The sequence below is a fragment of the Chamaea fasciata genome, unplaced genomic scaffold (genome assembly GCF_029207755.1).
Source record: "Chamaea fasciata isolate MVZ Bird 193981 ecotype frontalis unplaced genomic scaffold, bChaFas1.0.hap1 SCAF_34, whole genome shotgun sequence".
Lineage (NCBI taxonomy): Eukaryota > Metazoa > Chordata > Aves > Passeriformes > Sylviidae > Chamaea > Chamaea fasciata.
The window spans coordinates 535,060-555,375 of NW_027094119.1; the positions used below are offsets into that span (position 1 = coordinate 535,060).

At 43.1% G+C, this 20,316-nt stretch overlaps 1 pseudogene; it reads right to left on the reverse strand.

Moving 5' to 3' along the window:
• LOC136303458 (coiled-coil domain-containing protein 186-like) overlaps nt 1–19,262 on the reverse strand; it is a 35,248-nt pseudogene extending 15,986 nt beyond the window's left edge.
• Nucleotides 19,263–20,316: the final 1,054 nt, after the last annotated feature.

A 20,316-nucleotide genomic window follows, 5' to 3' on the forward strand; every position in this document is an offset into this window, starting at 1 on the left:
AGGTGAGTCCCCAAGTGTCAGCTGATTGCAGCCGGCCAAAAAGAAGAGACATGTTTTTTCACAAAGCCTTCTGTACCTATATATAACATAAACATATATAAAAACACTTGTCTCTAAGGAAGTAATTGGTCAAAAAAAAAACCCCACTGAAGTAAAACTCTTTAGCTCATGATCTCCTGGAATTACCCCTCTCTACACACCCACCACTTCAGATTCCCACTCCTCCTCTGTAACTTCTGCATGTCTAACTGTGCATTCTCCAGCTTTCCTGTCATCAACTGCCTTTCCTCACATGGATGGTTTCTGTCAGAGGTTAACTGGGGAAGCGCAAGGAAATACTTTCCCTACTGGGACTCTCTCCCTCTATCTGATTTCCCTTCCTTCGATGTCCTCCTATAGCATGGTATTGGAGAGTCTTATATGAAAAGTAGGACACTCATTCCCAGCTCTGCAAAAAGGAATAAATATTAAGTTGGAGGCTACATTCTGTTAGCAAAAAAACATTTCTAAAGAGACAACAAAGTATTAAACACCAAGTAAGGAATCATGAAATCAAGCAATGAACTGGCTTTTGATGAACAGAAATAGTCTTGTTGAATACTGCCTGGTAGAACTACTAAGCCCAGTTCATTATAGCAACACTCAGAAGCCATGCATTTCAGAAGTCCGTCTATAAAATGTGTATAGATAAACTACTATTTGCACAACACTTCCAACTCAAACAATACTCTCATCTGGTTAACAACTTTTCTGGATGATGACAGAAGCTTGAATACTGCTTGAAAAACAAACAAGCAATTTTAAACATAAATGAAATGCCCATTGTGGGAGTTAGTACTTTCAAAGATTTCATTTCTCCGCAGACACATATGGACTGAATGAATCCTGGACTATTTTTAAATCACCATTACTGCTGCAGCATTTAAGTAATTCTAGACATTGGCAAGCTCTTCAATGACACAGTTGGCTATTCAGTTCCTGCCAAATCCTGCAAGAATTCAGACATCTAAGCACACACTTTTATTTACAAGTACATACCACAAGTAAAAATGATTCCTTGCTGAAAAAACAAATTTAAAAAGCTCATTAACTATCCTCATACCAACCTGAGACAATTTGCTTCACACTAAAATGTTGCACGCAGGTGCATACAACATACAGCCAAAATTGTTCAGCACAAACCTCCAAACTATGATGCAGATACTCAAATACTCACTTGGTAATAGTTTGTTCTTGCTGCAGGTATTTATCTTGCACACATTTTTCAAACACAGCCAAGGCATGTTCACCCTTCTGCACACCATTAGGGAGCTTTGGCTCCTTCGAAAAATCTGTGGATAACAGTTCAGACTCTATTTCCTTTAGCAAATCCTCCTGTGAGGAAGTCTGATGTATTGTGGAAATAAGCTTCTTCGTGCAGTCTGTGTCATAAGGGCTTTCTGAATAGATTTTATCCCCTGATTTCTTCACAAAGTCAGATTCCTCCCTTAAGTCCTGTAATATTTCCATTAATGATTGTTCTGTCTGGTTGGTTTTTGGATCATGTCGTTCAAGTTCTCCACCAGGTAGATGTTCTGGCTTTGTGGAGCCTTCTGCCTTCCTTTCAGAGCAGGCATTGGCAGAGGAGTCTGTCCCTCCACACTGCTGCTGTCCTTCTGCTGGGGCCCCACTGCTGCTGGTGCCAACAGCTGCTGCATCCCGATCCGAGGGCAACGAATTCAATTCCCTTTCCAAGACAGCAGCATCACCTCCAGTGCAACTGATGCTTGGGCACTCCTCCATTCCAGGCGTTTTATCAGCCACCTCATTATCTGGGGACTTGAAAGAGGCATCATCTGACACAATGACTGGCTCCAGTGTGCTCTGCATTTCTGGTAAATATTCCTCCACAATCTTCCTTTGGAAATCTAGATGGAGAATTCAATATATAATATCACAACATATTATATACAATATCAAAAGAGATTGGGATAGGGGAAATAAAGGTTACTAGAAAGTAAAATTCGAAGTGGAAAAATATTTAGATCTGTTATACAGAGCTTGTTGATCTTTCTGTCCAAGTTTTAAGTAAATGCTCCAATGCAAGTTTTTCTAAGAAAAGATGAGAAATCAGGGATAGAAAACAGGAAGCAGAGAGATAGTAAATGCCAAGACAATAAAAATGCAGAATTTTTTCAAAATAATAATTCTACCATTTAAACCCACAAAAATTCCAAGTAATCACTTCTAAAAAATACTTCATGACAATAAATAACCCCCAAAAATTAAGCACCCAGGGTCTTACAGCTTTCACTTCCCTACACATGATTTGAAAGCAACAATATCTCTTGACTTACTCATTTTTACAACATAGGGTGACTTCCTGGTCCAGCCAGAATATCCAATTTCTTACTGTCATGTCCTCCCTCACCAAGCATCCACACAGCAAAATGCATCTGTACCCAGGAAACTAAGGGACTGGGGGAGGATGGGGGTGAGATTCTCTTTTCCCATCTGTTTTCAAGCAACCAAAATCCCCTGTGGAAGAGCACAGATGGTCTGTGGCAGATCTGCTCTCTCAAACAGTAGCTTGCAGAGCAAGAACTTGAAAAGCTCAGTAGAAGCTCTCTAGAAGCACTAGGACACCATATTGAGATCCAAATAGTCAGAATAATTATGGAAGAGCCTGGATATAAGACTGTATCTTGTTTTTCAGGAAGCCCAGATGGCCCTGTATCTGAAAAGACTACTGGCACTTTTAGCAAGCACAGGAAGCCCTTATTTCCATTAGGAGAAATTCATTACAGCAGTCCTAACTTTCATATGCAACCCTATCCTACTACAGTGGATAACTTAGGCTACTTATAAACAAGGCAAACTTTTCATTTATAAATTCAACTCTGCTATTCCAAGAGCTACCTCAAAGGAAGTGCTTACTTGCCACATCAAACTTGTTTCCATCCTTGCTTTCTGACTTGTTCAGCTCTCCCTTACACAGCCACACCATCTGAGCCGCTCAGGTACTTGCTCCATGCCCTTCCCTTTGCCTCAGCCTGAAAGGAAATCCCTTTTGTGCTGTTTGGCCTCACTCCACTCCCCTGAGTGCTGCCTTACTAACCAGCACTTCCTACTGAGGCTCACATGGTTAAAACAGAGGAGTTTATGAGTCCCATCAGGCCTGTCACCAGTTGCTGCCACTCTCACCTTTCACTGTTGGGCACAAAAAGCAACGCCAGCCCAGCTTTTTCTACCAGGAAATAACATCGCAGAGAATGCCTCCCACGAGGACCTGAAACCCACAGCTGGGCTGCAGCTGGGATTTAGTCAACAAGAGGGAAGCACATGGAAAACTGAGCATTCAGCTGAGAGTGTGGAAGGGAATATAGCACAACTGGACAAGAGTCACAAATCAGCAAATGAGAATCACACATTTTTTAAGTAACAAGCAAACAGCTTTTCCTTTTTTTTTTTGTCTCCAGGCAAAAAAAAAAAAAAAAAAAAAATCCTCAATGCTACAGCCTGTAACCCAGTACAAATCAGTAGCAACCAGAACACAAGTGGAGCACAGATGGGGAAGGAGAGAGTCTATACAATGTGACAAGGGTTCCCCATTCCACAAACAGATCTTCTCTGGTATTAATAAAATCCCTGATTACCCTTTGCTTCAAAAGATTTATGTCTAGGTCAGCACTGGAACCAGCAAATCCCACTGCTTGGTTTGTGCAGTCCCAACAAATGCCCTTTTGGAACCCATCTACCCTTGGTAACTTCTGCTAGTAAAGAAAGTTCTGGTACAATGTACTTCTGTCATTCTCAAACAGAACAAACCTAACTGACAGTCTCAACGTGAAAGTAAAAGTGAACATAACTGCAAGAAAAAGTATTCAGTTTGACAGTAGGAGAACACATTATCTCCTACTTAATTAAAATGCTGTTAAAAACCAATGCTTTCAGACTAGTGCACTTTAAACAATCAATAATCATAAGATAATTTGCCAATGATACAGATAAGATGGAAGAAAAATACACCTTCTAGTATCTGTTCTCTTTTGTCAAAAGTAGTTTATAATCCACACGCTCAGCTGTAAAAGATTCTGCATTAGCATAAAGCTGAGAAACTTTTTCTCTAGTAGTTACTCCAGTCCAAGTTCTCGATGATGCTTTCTCTGGAATGATCAGAGGGGGGTTTTTTTAAAGCCTTTTTAAAAGTACCTTCTGAAGTGTTACAGAACCTCTCAAAACGTGCAGTTGTTTGATGTACTACTGCCTCAAACCTGTTTGTGACTGCCCAGCTGCTGCAGTTCACCTTTACCACAAGAAAGGGAGTGGTAAAATCAGATACATGAACTTCCATGTTGGTTGTTACATGTAAAATTTCCAGTCCAGTCAGAAAACTGGAGGGTATTTTTCTCCATATGGAAGCAACAAGTGAAAAATACAGCCCTGTTAAGAAAGTACATTAGGAAGGTCACTAAGTACATTAGGAAGGTCACTAAGTTTTCTTTTCTTTGTGTTACTTCCTTCTGTAAATAATACCGTGTGTTAGTATTACAAAGACTAATCTACGTGGAAGCAGAAATACAATTATTTGCACAACTAAGTCACAGAGAAAAAAAAAGCCACTGACTCCATATCCACAATAACTTAGTTATTATTAGTCATAAATAAAGTGTAGGTTTTATATCAAACACATGAGGAATCTGAGTAATGATTATACAAATCAGTTAAAACATGAAAAGTAAATTATGATGATTCAGGGTTCCCTGCAGTCATACTTTAATTTTCAGCAGTACCTAGAATATAATTTACCACAGTAAGTTTACAGTATTTATGATTCCAATACCCTGGATTTAGCCTTATCTGCCCAAATCTGCCTGCGCCTGTGCATGACACACAGATTTTTTTCCCCCTACAGTCACTGAATAATATTAGCTTTTACGTTCTAATGACGAACTCTTAAACAGAAATTAAGTAATTGAACACAGGATCACAGTTTACTTTCACACCAGAAATGTGCAGACAAAGAACTCACATGGAGCAGCTGTCAATGCAAATTCACACTGATATTCAAAAGTCTCCTGAATATTCAAAGTTTGTTCTGCCAGCCTCAGGCAACTGAATGTAACAGAGGCTTCCTATATAATGCCAGAAACAGAAACTGCAGTGATGTCACTAAAGAAAAGGCTCATGGTTTGTAAGCAGAACATTTTGTGTGATAAAAGAATCAACGTTGCCAGTCTACCAGTAGACAGCTGAGATGAAACATGCTAATATTTGACTGCTTCACATCAAACATACAAATCCATCAAGCTCCAGGTAAAATTTGGACACCACCTGATAGAAGCTCCACGCCTTTTCAGGTTTAATATCCATCTTGTGTATTACCCTATTCATCCTTACAAATTCCTTTCTCAAAATCAGGGATGTACTAAGGTTATGTACAGTGCATTAAGGAAACAAAATGGTCTAGTGCCTCTTATGATGTCTTCAGTAGGCATCAAAAACAATCCAAAAAGGCAAATCTTGACTGAAGCATGTGAACTGGCTTACGTATGATATGCTTAAACATCAAACAAGCACACAGTGTGTTGAGTGACAGCGAAGTGCTGGCTTCTTGCACTGTTTTGCAAAACTACTGCTTTCAACAACCCAAACTGTTCCTTCCTTAGGCCTGACAATCATCTGGACAATCGGGCAGAGGTGTGATGTTTGCCTCACCCTGAACTCTGAGTCCCTTCTGCTGCTTGTTCCACAGGAGCTTCTCAAAGCAGCACCCTGAGAGCGGCCCAGCCCAAGCCTGCCTGCCCACATGCCAGGAATGACACATCCATCCATGAATGACAGCCGTCCATCCAGGGCAGCATGACAACAGCTCTGTCACTGCCTTGTGACCCTTTCTGCAGCTGGGACAGGACTCTCTGCCGTGGCTGGACTCATGGAACTGGTCTGACCAGTCGTCCTCCTCTGTTTTACAGCTCACAATTAGTCTGACACTCGAACACACCTTCCCCACGCTCCTGTTCCACAGCAGAGGAGGCAGCTGGCTGTTTTCTCCCCCAGTGCAGTGACACAAAGGCATAAAAGTGGAAATACATCAACTCAGCTCCTGGTGATGAGAGCAGCAGGAACGAGGAACGGGAGCACAGCTCAGCCACGTTTGCAAAACACCTCTTTATACATCAGAATACAGGCAAGCTGTACCCTTCAAAACCGTATCTGCCCTTTTTAAAAACAGCCACTGTTTTGTCTCATCACAGATGTGCTCTTCAAAGATGCAAAGAGCATACATACGTTTCATTATTCACAAAACTAAGTTTAAATCTGTACCAGCGCATGTGATCTCCAAGTTCCAATGTAACACCTAAAATGAGGAAGTAGTTAAATAGCTGGCACAGGACACACAACGTTAAGGGCTGGTACTGGCAAGGGTTACATCCCTTTATCACACGACTTAAACTAAGATGTGCTTATCTGCGGAATTGCTGATTGCACAACTGAGTGGAATCAGAGGCAGGGAGCAGACAGCCTGCCAACGGAGCGCATGAACAGCACACCAGCTTTTGAATACAAATGCCTCCCAGGTATGTCAGGGAATGCAAAGACTCAGGAAATAGCAATTTTTAAATTCACCTTCTGTTATACACCAGAAACATCTTCTATTAACTGCTAACCAAAAGAGAAAAATAAGAACAAATATGACAATGAGTCATTTAAGCTCTTCAAGGAAGTATCTGACACAGTGTTAAGTATTGATTATCCTGGGAGAACATCAAAAATCTCAATGCATATTCCTGTAACATGCCAACAAAAGGAAGAAAAAAAGTATTTCCTGTTGCTACCTTCTGTTGCTATAGGACACGAAATGAAGGACACACACGCAGTCAGTCGGCAGGGCAAAAAGAGGGCAGTTTATTTCTTGACTTCGGTTTATATTGACTTTGGGCAATGACCACGGATTGGACAAACGAGGTTGACACCTCTCCAACCACACCTGTCAAACTAGAAGGCCATTAATTGTCCCTCCTCAAGAGAGGAAGGATAAACAAGAAGAACAGGTTACAATAACATTACTTACGTTTACATGAAAATCGGTGAGAAACTCCACTACAAACATCAGAAGGCTGAAAAAGATCAGAGCGACAACCTTCAGCAGCAGCCCAGAGAAGCTTATGCTGTAACAGCAAATTCTGACTTCAGAGTCCATCCACCGGCACAGAGAAAAGTAGATTCTGTAACACTCATTCCTCCTCTGTCCTCTGCTGAAAGCACGAACACTCCTAACTTTTTAAGGAAGCTGTTGGCACCCCCATCCCTTGGCTGTTCATCCACTGTACTGGCTGAAAATCCTTCCCACCATGGCAGTATTGCTAATTCCAACTAGGAACACCACCTTTCCCACCTCTAGCCTGCTATCCAGGGAGTACAGGCACGTGCCAAGGTTCTGGTATGTTTTAATTCAGCATTATGCCATTTCAAACCGCCTGTCTTCTCAATCTTCCTGTTGAATGCAAACGTGATTCTTTTAAATCCCTGACTACAAAGGCCTTTCCTAAGCAGATGGACTAGTAATGCTAGCATTTAATTTCAAAAAATGGATACAATTTGACCTAAACTCTCAATACTTATGTTGTAAATATTTGAGAAGGAAGAAATTACTTCGTGTCAGCCAATTTCAAAATACATGTGAGACCACAGCTTAAGAAACACATTAAATGACAACTAGAGGATACTTTCACTGAGGTGTGGCTGTCTAGAAGACTTCACTAATAAGGGGAAAAAAGAAAGTGTGCCTTCTCACCTACTAACTACCACAATGGGGCTCTTTACAACAAGCAGATTAAAGAATGACAGAAGTGCGTGCCTGGGGTGGTTCCGTAAGCAAACTTAAGGTCAAGGTCCTGAGAAACAAAAATCACTGCTTCAAGAAAAAAAAATAAATTATTTACACCTCAATGCCTAAAAGTACTGCAGAGAGAGGGGCAAAAAAGGGCAGGAAGGAATAATGCTTCACAGCTGTGAGCAAATACAAAACCCTTTTCAACCCAGGTTTGAAATGCAAGTGAAGAGCATTGAGATAAGTGACTCTTGAGGCACAAAATCTTCTGAAAGGGGAGTACTAAGAACTTAATAGAGTAAATGCAGTTTACTGGACACCAGACACATTCAACTACAGATCACATAATATAATGGCCAGTAGCAGTCAATTATTTTAGCTCCTTTCAACAAGGCTGGTTTTGCATCATCTTTGGGCAGATGTTTTCCACTCCTGCCTGTGCTCCTAAGAGAGGCCTTGGAGCACAGTGACTGATGAAGAGGGAATCACCTACTCTACACAAAAGTACATGTGCAATCCACAAAATCATGAAAATGCAGTTCTCGTATCAGACCATATATGCTCTTTACCTCTGGATATGTAAAAAGCATCCAGACAGGTTTTATAGGATATTAAACAAGCCCATTTTTAAACAGAACTACTGTGGAGAGTGTGATTGATAACTGGCTAGCTGCAAAAGGTCACGCAGACATGAGAGAGCTTTGCTGAGCACACAGGCACTCTCATGAAAACCAGCAAGGCAGTAAGCTTCTATTTCCTTGAGCACAGCTGCTATACGATAACAAGACCGATAACAAGACCTTGTAGCTGAAAGATAAGAGGGAGAAGCATGGTTAAACTAAAACTTACTCAAACAATGTAACCACAAAGGAATGTAGAAAGAGGCGTAGCTGACTTTTAGTCTGAGCACCAATCCTGAGCTTAACTTTTGCAATATGTATGAGCTGATTATAGAAGATATAAATGTGTGTATGCTACCTGAAATAAACGAGATTTGCTGACCATGATAGCATGAGGCTCTTCTCCTGCGGCTCCGGTTAACCCAACATTTGGCGCCCGAACGGGCTTCTCCCCTACCCTCTCTAGAGCTGCATTGGGGTCGGGTCCTTTGGACGGCGGATTTACGCCCGGGGTGGTCACATCGGTGCGCCCTGCCGCTACGCGCTGCCGACGCCTGGGGGTTTGCAATGGTACCGGTGAGTATGGAAAGGCAAGCAGCGTATGATCTCTTTACTGCTTTTCTTAGAAAGCGGGGATTTAAGGGGCTTGACTTAGATAAGGAGCTCCCCCCTCTTTTGAGCCATGCTACATCTTATGGCTCTTTTGCTAACCCCCATACTGTTCATGAATTAGCCGAATGGCGCAGGTATGGGGATAAGCTTTGGGAATTAGTGCTAGATGATGATAAGGCAGCGAAAAAGATGAGCAAGTTGTGGAGAACTGTGCATAATGAATTGCTTATGTGTCAGGCGGAGAAGAAAGCTGTCGATAATGCTCGTGAAATGCACACTAGGAATAGGGCTTATGGGGATGACCCTTCCGCTCCAAACCCTCCGGTCTTTGCAACCGTTGACCTCCCGTCATCTGACTCTGTAGAGCCGGCCAGTACACCCACCGTTCAGCCCTCGCCACAGCCCTCTGCTCCACTAATGCCTTCACCCCCCACCCCCATGAATGCAGAGGCTAGGAATGCCCCTCCCTGTCCTGTTGCCATGGAGCCGTTCCCCGGAGCCTTATCGGACCTCGCGGAGGCTATGGCACAAGAAACACGGGAAGTATGGGCGGCACTGGCAAATCAGGGCTGGCGGGAGGGAGATACGGATCTGGCCGCGGCAGCTCAGGAGCAGATGTCGTCCCCCCTCGCCCTCCCAGTTATCTTTCACAATAACCCGCAGGGAGGGCAACGGGCGGAGGTTACTAATTTAGACTGGAAACTTTTGTCACAACTACGATCTACCGTAGCGAGCTATGGGGTCACAAGCGAACCCGCTAAACAAATGTTAGAATTCCTTTTTAATACGAATCTCCTGTTGCCCGCAGATGTTAGAGGGCTTTCTCGTTTAAATTATACCCCACATCAAAGGTTACTGTTTGAAGCCCGATGGAGGGAAGAGGCGGCTGCAAGTGCCGCACTCCCTCGTCCCCAAGGAGACCCCTTACTCGGCATTACTGTTGACGAGCTTATGGGTCAAGGACTGCTTCATAGAGTAGAGGCTCAAGCTACCCTAGGTCCTGATAAATTGAGAGAGGCCATGGCGGTAGCTAAAAGAGCTATGGAGAAAATTAGAGCTCCAGGAGGTGTTCCTCTTTATATGGGGATAAAACAGGGGAGGGAGGAGCCTCTTGGCCCCTTTGTGGACAAAATCATTGATGCTTTAAGTAAAGCAGGCATTGCTGAGCACATGCAAGATGCCCTAGTTAAACAATGTATCTTGCAGAATGGGAATGCTAATACTCGTTCCCTCATAGCTTCAGCCCCTGGGAATTGGAATGTCCAAGATTTGTTAGATAAAGCGGCAGCCATGCCTTCCGGCACTCAGGTATTTGTGGTAGAAGCGCTGCAAAAGATAGGTGAGGGGTTACAACAGCAGGCTCAGGCTTTTAGAGAACAAGCAGTATCAGCTCAGACTCAGGTTTTAGCTGCCCTCGCACCCCTCCAAGCGGCGAAGGCGCGTCAAAGCCCCAATACCGGTGGGAGGATGAAGTGTTTCCGCTGCGGAAAGCCGGGACACATCCGCCGCGAATGTGGCGCCACGGGCGTATGGTGCGGCAAGTGCCGATCCAATACCCACAACAGCACCGCTTGCCGATCTGGATCGGGAAACTCCAAGACCAGCGCGAAACTGGGCCGCGCCGGGACACAAATAGTTCCAGTCACACCATCGATGGGCAACTCTTGCCAGCAACCTCCGGCAGCCTCGGATTGGACCTAGCAGCAGCAGTAAATGTTACCCTATATAACAGCAGTCCACATGTGATTTCTACCGGAATTTTTAGACCTATTCTCATTAATGGACAACCCGCAGGAGGACTCATTTTAAGTCGATCGTCTGAGTCTGTTTTGGGCCTACTGGTAGAACCTGGAGTTATCGACGCTGATGCTGAAGGAGAGATTTTTGTTATAGCTCATACACCTTTCCCGCCGGTGAACATTCCAAAAGGCCAACGGATCGCCCAGTTCATACCTCTACCGCAATTAACTATGAGCATACCACCACGATCTGATGAGCCGCGCGGAACAAAATGCCTTGGCTCCTCAGGAGGTATCACTCTTCCTGTCATAGACTTATCTACAAGGCCCAAAAGGACCATCCAGGCTCCACCGTCCACTTTGCATGAAGCACAAAAACTATTGGGAGACCTCCAATGGCTTAAGCCTGTAGTTGGCATTCCTAACACCCTTCTAGAAGCGTTGCGCCCCCTCTTAAAAGGCACGGACCCCTGTGCTCCGGTTGTACTTTCTGCAGATCAAATCAGTGCCCTTCAAAGTATTTTGTGGTGTGTTGCCAATGGCTTTGTCACCAGATACGATCCATCCCTTTCTGTTTCACTGACTATTTGGAATAACAAAGATCACCTTCTAGGAGCCATTACGCAGAAAAAGAAAACGGGGGAGAGACCAGGAAATATGGAGGACTTGGGGGTCCTGGAATGGATTAGCCCTCCCTTACAACAAAGAAAAACAATTACACAAAAAATTGAAAAACTTGCCTTGCTAATTATGAAAGGCCGATTACGCACAATAGAGCTAAGTGGCAAGGAACCTAGTGTGATACATCTACCTATGGAAAAAGCGTCCCTGGACTGGTTTCTGCTTAACTCCGCAGAATTGGCAGAGGCATTACTACAAGCACCGAGTTTTGTTACAACAGGCCCTCTTAAACCGAAATTATTGCACTGGCTAGGAGAATGGCAATTAATTACTAAACCTTTGAGAGAAGACCAACCTATTCCACACGCAATTACAGTTTTTACTGATGCAGGAAAGCGCTCCCGCCGAGCAGCAGCTACTTGGAACAAGGCAGGCCAGTGGCATCATCATGTGATTCCAGCAAGCCCACAGGACAATCTCCAGACGTTAGAATTATTGGCAGTTATATGGGCTTTTCAAACCTTCCAAGAACCTGTTAATGTAGTTTCTGACTCACTTTATGTAGTGGGAGTTGTCTCCAGAATTGAAGACGCAAGTCTCAAAGAAGTTAACAACCCCCGACTGAGTGAACTTTTCATGCAACTTCAGTGCACATTACAGGCTAGTTAAAACATTTGATACAAGTAGTGCTTGTGATTTTGCTTGTAATTGTTGTTTTGCTTTTAGTTTTGCCTTGTGTGTTGCAATGTTTGCAGCGTATGGTATTGTCAATGTTTGATAATTTTAAGATGACAATGATAGCAGTAAAAGAAAACGGGGGAAGTGTGGAGAGTGTGATTGATAACTGGCTAGCTGCAAAAGGTCACGCAGACATGAGAGAGCTTTGCTGAGCACACAGGCACTCTCATGAAAACCAGCAAGGCAGTAAGCTTCTATTTCCTTGAGCACAGCTGCTATACGATAACAAGACCGATAACAAGACCTTGTAGCTGAAAGATAAGAGGGAGAAGCATGGTTAAACTAAAACTTACTCAAACAATGTAACCACAAAGGAATGTAGAAAGAGGCGTAGCTGACTTTTAGTCTGAGCACCAATCCTGAGCTTAACTTTTGCAATATGTATGAGCTGATTATAGAAGATATAAATGTGTGTATGCTACCTGAAATAAACGAGATTTGCTGACCATGATAGCATGAGGCTCTTCTCCTGCGGCTCCGGTTAACCCAACAAACTACAAGGTAGCTTTCCTCTTTCCATTTCATATCGGTCACAGCAGAGCACTCAAATTTCCTTTAGAATACACTAATGTCTCAAAACTACTCAAAGCTGCCATAGAGTTGTGATGTATTTCAGAGAGCAGGTAGGGGACAAGGAAAGGAGTGATGCAGGGCTCCATCAGTCACAGGCAGACGACTCCAACACTCAGCAGTGTCCCAAGTACCATGACACGGCCTGGCAAGAAGCTCAGTGACAGAAAAACCTGGTGACACCAACACAAGCAGCCCAAGTTCCCAGAAGTCCCTACTGCACTTATACTGATGTCACCTCAGGGCTCAGAGCTGCTTTGTCACTGCAGTGTGTGCTGTAAACTTGCTAAGGAATGATTGCACACCTCGAAACAAAGTCCATGTATTTACAGGAAAAACCTATCTAGAAAATAAGGCCCTTGAAATTGCTTCAGAGCAATTCTCTTTATGCTGTAATTTGTGACCCATACTTCCTGGTTCTTTGTCAAGAATTGGATGGTAACTCACAAAATTGCTGCTGTTACTCTTTATTTTGTTTTCCAATACGGCACATTCTGAAGATAAGTTCCACTGGAAATTCATCATAAAAATCCAAGCAAACATCCTTAAGCAGCAGTCTCCTCAAATGCTCCTTCCACACTGCTGTTGGTTTCTGAATTCTGCAGTTCAGGTTTAGTGTCCAGGGTCAGACACCAGGAGAAGGGATGCTTGTCCTTTAGAGTTTCTTACGGAGACAGCTAGAAAAAGGGTTTACTCTTAACATCCTCAGACTCCCCAGTGAGAGTAAATAATGACTTCCCCAGTACCACACCAACAGACTGGGCAGTAACACACAGCTCAAACAACCAGCTGTTTGTCCCAGGCACTGTTACTGCTCTCAGTAACATAATCCAACTGATTCCACAAACATCTCTCCAACTCCACCAGAAATGTCTGCTTATGGGTTTATAGAGATTTCTGTTTGCTGGCTGATCCCAATGCTGTGGGAGCAAGAAGGTTAAAAATAGCTCCATTTTAATACTGAAGGTGCGGCATGCAGACATCTATGAACCACTGCAGTTTTGGCAAAACTGAATTCAGGAAAGCAGACATACATATATATGTTGCCTACATATATAGAAAGTTGTGGGGTTTCTCTCTGCATAGCCCAGTACTAGATGAACAGAAAATTCTACACCCCAGCTAACCCAGGCAGAAATGGAATGCTTTCACAATGACTGCCCTGTTTGTTCAACTGCAATACTTCAGGAACCAAAGTAGAGCACTGAAGCACCTGAAACTGTAGCTGGTCTGAAGAGATACCAGGAACTGTTCACTTTTATTACTCTGGCATTCTAACAACCCTCCCCAATCATGAGGCCTGTTCATTGATACATGCTATAGCTGAAAAAAGAAATACTTTTAACTTAGCTGTACAATCTTTCGAAGATTATCCAATAATAAAATATTAAAGGTTAAAAAGCCAACCTACACACACCAAAAGGCTACTAAAAAACTCCAAACTACCAGCTAAATCTAGAACTGGGAGGTCTGGAACTTTTTTTTTTTTTTTTTTTTTTTTTTTAACAATGAAAAGCATTATCCTCATAAAATTTTAACAGCAAAGAAGACATTGACTTTTTTTCCCTGTATCACCCAATAGCAAATTAAAACGCAGTCGTGTGAGTCTGCAAGAGGAAGTTATGTGCAGTTTACAGCTATTTTGAAGATTCACACTTATACCTCAATTCGCATTGTAAATCACTCTCCCATTACTCCAGCCCTTCAACTACCAGTTAAAGCTCTCAGCAGCCTGCTCAGACACACCTGTGGACTGGACTCAGCTACAAATGAAATGTCCACTATGTCTTACTGTGCTCTGTGTCCTGACCTGTAAAAGTACTGAGCACAAGCAGTTCCCCATCTTAGCAACAACTTGGAGGTGAGCTGAGACTTCAGCTCTTTCTGCTGGACTGGAATCGTAACATTTACTTCACATGCAAGCAAGGACTGGCTTTTACTCAGTAATACTGAGCAGTGTTTCAAAATCTACCTTTTTTCTGACATGATTTTCAAAAATTCTCATAAAGATCAGCAATGCCCTACATCTGTCCTGAGACAGCAGTTTTACATTTAACCTTTGGAAGTTGTTATTCAACAACAATTATGATTTTAAAAAGGAGGCTAGTGTATATGCCAACTCAGAATCAATATATATATTCCACCATTTAAACTACTCTGCCTCCTATTCATTGACTTCAAGAATATCTAATATTAAATTCCAATCCTCAGACTGATTTTTATACATGGTTCATTACACTCAAGCAGAATGCCATCCTGGAAGCACCTCTCTTCAAATAAGCAGCTACTGAAGCTCATGAAGCAAAGATAAATACATAACTTTACCAAAAGCACATTTATCATTCATAGTGCAATAACAGATTGGTTCTTTTCCCAATCACTGCAGTACAGACTAAAGGCTCTGCTAAAGAGATTTTTTTTACTGCCTTACATTTCCACTCATGCATCTATGAAATGAAGTGACATATGACTGAAATGTCAACAGTCAAAAGACTTTCATGATAAAGCTCTGATGCTCAAAGACCCCACTAAAAGTAAAAGCTGCACATGAGCACCATTTGAACAGTTCAGTTACAGACCCATTTCCCTCTTGCAGGTTCCTGAGCAACAAAAAGGGAGAGAACAAGTGCTTTAGCCAGTTCAGTTGCAAATTCAAGAGTTAATGTGAGATGCAGTATAATCCAGTGTAACACCGGAGATGGACTTTGTATTTCAAAGACTTAATTAGGATTTATTGGCTGAAGAATACTGAAGAGAAAAATAATGATTTGTAGAGTTTTCCTGACAAGTCACACACACATGAAGCAACCAGCAACCCAAAGTAAAAAAGCTTCACAAACGCCCTAGGTATGTATTAGAAAGAACAAAACTTGCCTTAACAGTTTGCTCCACAAAGGTCTGTTTGTCTCCTTTAGCTATCGTGCTATAAAATATTCCATTAAAAAACACAATCTTAGATGAATCACAACAGAAAAATAAAGTACTTTCTATTATCTTTAAAGACATTACCATAAGCCAGAGATATTAAAGTAACCATTAACAGCCAGGCAACTGTTAGAATTGGTTGCCATTTTAATTCAATTTCCAACCTATTACACTCAGGTAAGAGATGAACCTGTTAAGACAGTTTATGTGCTACCACGTGTATAATGACACCCCAAGAAGATTGCTATAGAATAATTTTGGGGTACAAAAACATTTCTAGATTCTTACAGTTGTGTTTTTCATTGCAAAACCCAAAATGCCTTTCTTCAAGAACTTTTCATACATTTATTACACAATAATCATTACTTAGGAAAACTAAAATGCTTTTCCAAGTCAGTGCCAACCTGTCATTGCATCAGAACTCCTGGTAACAATTTTACATGACAATAAGACTAAAAACAAAATTGAAGAAAAAAATTTTAGTTTGTTTTAGCTCACTGTAATCCTAATAATACTTTTACCTAAACTAATCTGGACAGGCTGACCACATCGTTTTACTTCACTTTTTGGGTGAAGCTTTTATTTTCTTTTTCCTAAGGCTACTTTTTCCATAGCTACTGTCTACCAGTCAACACGGAGATCAGCAAAACACACTTCCTTATTGTTTCCAGTTAATATCCAGCTTAATACCTGTGTTTTGCATGGTATCTTTCACAAGAACTCTGTCACAAATTACTCTCTCAGACTAAGCATTACATCACCAGGTAACACTGCAAAACAGGGAAGCTCAAGTACTAGAGATAACTCTGTTTTCAACTGAAATTTGTTAATAAAAAAAAAAAAAAGGATTCTGCTAAAGAAGTTCTGGTTTACGTAAGATACATAAGCAGCTCTATTATATAGCAGCTGTGTAGAGAGACAAATCAAAGATTTGAACTAAATTGAAAGGGACTGGTGGAAACAGGTCCAAAAAACCCCAGGCATTTTACATAATCTAATGTGAGATGAATTTCAGAGCCCTTCTGGCTTCAGGTTTATACATTTGCTTACAATTCCACATCCAATATTAATCAGAGCAGCAAGTCACCCAAGTCATGAAACACACTAAAAGGAGATGAACTCGATTGGAAAGCATCACACTGCCTAAGAAAAAGACAGAATTCTTAAGCTTAAGAAGAGGTGATGTTGATGGCCACTGCTTGTACTCCATACCAAAAGAGGGTGGCCAGAAGATCTCACACACTCCCAGCCACCCAGTATTTACAGACAGCAAAAGAAAGAAGACATGCGGGAAGCAAAAGAAACATACCAGAGTCCCACCCACACTAGGTGTCCCAATATTAATTCACTTTTGCCCAAGATGAAATAAAAGTGGAAAAGCTGGCTGTACACTGGGACATGGAGTTCTCCAGCCCGGACAGGACTTGACACAGCTTCTGACTCCACTCACACAAAGACCTGCTTTGATGCCCATGACCGAAGGGAAGGAGTGGAACAGTGACTACACACAGTGGGTACTCACAGGATTCCCTTGCTTTCATCAGTTTAACACTTGAACTCAATTATTCTTCCCAGATTTTTAATGTGACTTCATTAAAAACCAATGGCAGTGCCAAGGTGCAGAGCTCAGCGTTTCTATCAATTCTTTGAACATGAGACAAGTACTTTAGGAGACAAGGTTTACACCAAGTTTATAGTTGCTTTCCTTTGCTTGCATCGTAAGTTAAGAGAGTTGAACAGAAATATACAATTCCTCCAAGGCAGTACCAGGTGTTCTATCAAACTCATGGTTAATATTATGGTCATATTAACTCCACGTCTGGAGTCAACAGCACAACTCCAAAATAAAGTTCATCAGTTAAGGTTTAACAAGTGAGGCAGGATTTGCTCCCATCATAAGTCATGGGGTACACCTTGAGGGTGTTATTTTTTGTCACAGGAACCCCAACACTGGAAGCTCATGTACCAGGGGAAAACAACCCATTAGCAACAGCATCCTTTTCCTGTGAACATCGCATGAGGCTTGGATTGCTCAGGGCTTACAAACAGACTTGCAATTTTCTGTTTGTCATTAGCACAGAACAACTCTTACTCTTCCAAGTCAATAAAACGAGTCTCTCTTTCAGCAACCAATGAATGCAATGCCAGCAACAGCAGTACTGTCCTTACTAGAACCTTACTCTGTCCTTACTAGAACCCTGTTTGCATTCACCTTCTGACACTGAAAACGTCACCTGTGCAAAGAAGAATGTCTTAAGGGAGTGGAAGAAATCAAATTTATGACTGAGTACACAACCTGGACAAGGCACACGTTCCATGACAGGTCTTCTACACCTGTAGCAGAGCCACAATTCTTGTTCACACTACAGAAGCCAGAGCTCTGGCAGACCATCTTACAAACCTGCAGTGCTGTGGCATTGGTGAGATATGGATCTTGGCATATTTGGCACTGGAGATTGCAGAATGTTTGCTTTCAATGGCTCTTTTCAAATGTTGTTTCCAGAACATGCAAAAGGCTGTAAAATTCCGGCCGTGAAATTACTGTCTGTATGGTCACTACATACTGAAAACCACCATTTGGGGGACAGTAGTGTTCTACTGTTTTCAAACCTGCCTTTCTTAGAGTTTCTCTAGCACCCCTGAAAACAGTTTGATCCTTTAAGGATGTGAAAAAGTTAACAGTGAGCTCTACAGGAGACTGACTTCTGTTAATTAATTTAAGAAGTAGTCTTATAGACAATATTATTACAGTATCAGTATTCCATGTACTTCTTGAAATTAGGGTCATGATTTTCCCCTCTATTCTGACACTGATTTGTTTCTGATGAGATTTTTTTTTCACCCTCAATTTGAGGCAGCAGGGTCTTGGACTATGACTTGAAGGTAAGTATTATCCATGAGGCTACCCTAAATTGTCTTTGGCAACTGGAAAATAAGTTCCGAACAAGCGAGCCCAGAACTAATTACAGGACAGTGCCTCCTGGAGCCCACATCTACTAATTTAACATGCCTAATTAATGACACTCTTAAATCCAGAAAAACACTGCCTTTCTATTTTTCATAGCTTTTTAAAAAGCCAGCTTCCGGAAATTCAGTATTAGCTCCGGGTAGCATTAAGCAACAGAGCTGCTAATTAGGACCAGATTAACCATTCTCTGTATTTGGTTCTTCAGTCCTTTTCTCAGCAGTTCTAAACAGTGAACATCACAATGCCAACAAACATCTGTCTGCAACTCCAAATCCAGTCTTATAAAATGATAGAAAAATACTGTTTTAAGACCAAGCAAGAGCAGATAATTGAAGATTTTTCAGAAAAAGAAGAGCTCAAAGGTAAGAGAGAACTAGTTCTTTTTTAATATATAAAATGAATGACATCTCAAATGTCATCTAACAGCCTCCTGAAACATCTTCATACTTTCAGTTTCTCGTATCTCCAGAGCTTAACCATCTCCTCCCTAAAGTCAATGGCAACATAAGCATCCACAGCAGCCACTGATCACATTTCCTTGCCCATGGAGAAACACAGTTCTGGCTCACAGCTTCAACAATTTCCTTATACAACAAAACATACCGAGACAGCGGCCATACCTGGATTTTTACTGTATCCTGCTTGCAACATTTTAACTTCTGAAAAGCAGTTCTGCAAGAAGATAAAGCAAACCAGCACTAAAGCCTGAATGTCATACTTCTCATCTTACACACAGATTTCAATTCCCTAAGAAATCCTGTTTTGGTCTGCACAGAGTCTCGCTGGAAGTATACACGTACCAGACTCACCTGTGCAGACTATTTTCCGGGACAAGAGCCAAAACCTGCAAGCCTACATCATAACCATTTTGCTGAAGTCCTTCTTTCAAACCCAGAAGGGCAAACAGCTTTTACAAATACTATCGGCAAAAACAAGGACACGTACCCTACCGCAACACCGCAGCCGGCTCTAAAAAATAACCTTCATAACAGTTGCTGGGCTTGGTTATCTAATTATTTACCCATACAGCAGCACCAACACGCGGCCAATGAAACAGCGCAAGCTGATTAACACCGCCGAGAAGAAAGCTGTACAGAAAGAAAGGGACTGCGAGCCAGCACAGCAGCCTGCGCTACCCGCTCGGAGGTCCTGCCCGGGGAGGAGTTGCTATGGCAGGACCTCACCCCCGGCCCCGCTGTCACCCCGCTCCCTCCTCCCGCGCCTCGCCCACGGCCCCGGCGCGACCTCTGCCAGCGCAGTGCCCCCACCGGCACGGGGAGACTTCCCCGCCACCCGGGGAATTCTGCCTCCCCCCCGTCTTGCCCCCGCGGCCGCGTCCCCCAGGGCTTATCGCCCACTGACAGCGAAGCGGATCAGCGGCGCCGCCGCCCCCCCGAGCCCGCCGGGCAGCGCCCGCCCCGTCCCGTCCCGTCGGGTGCCGGCGCCCTCGGCCGCCCCGCGCCGGCCCCTGCAGGAGCCCGGCAGTGCCCGCGGGGCTGGGGGACGCCGGCTCCGAGCATCCACTCACCCGCTCGCCCTGCCCGCCCTCGTTGCGGCGCGGGCCCTCACCCGGTCATTAGTCGGGCGGCGGCGGCGGCGGCGCGGCCATGGCGGGCACTGCCCGGCCCCGCTCCCCGCCGGCCGCCCGGCCCGCCGCGCTGACACATCAACAAAGATGGCGGCGGCGGCGCGGCCATGGCGGGCACTGCC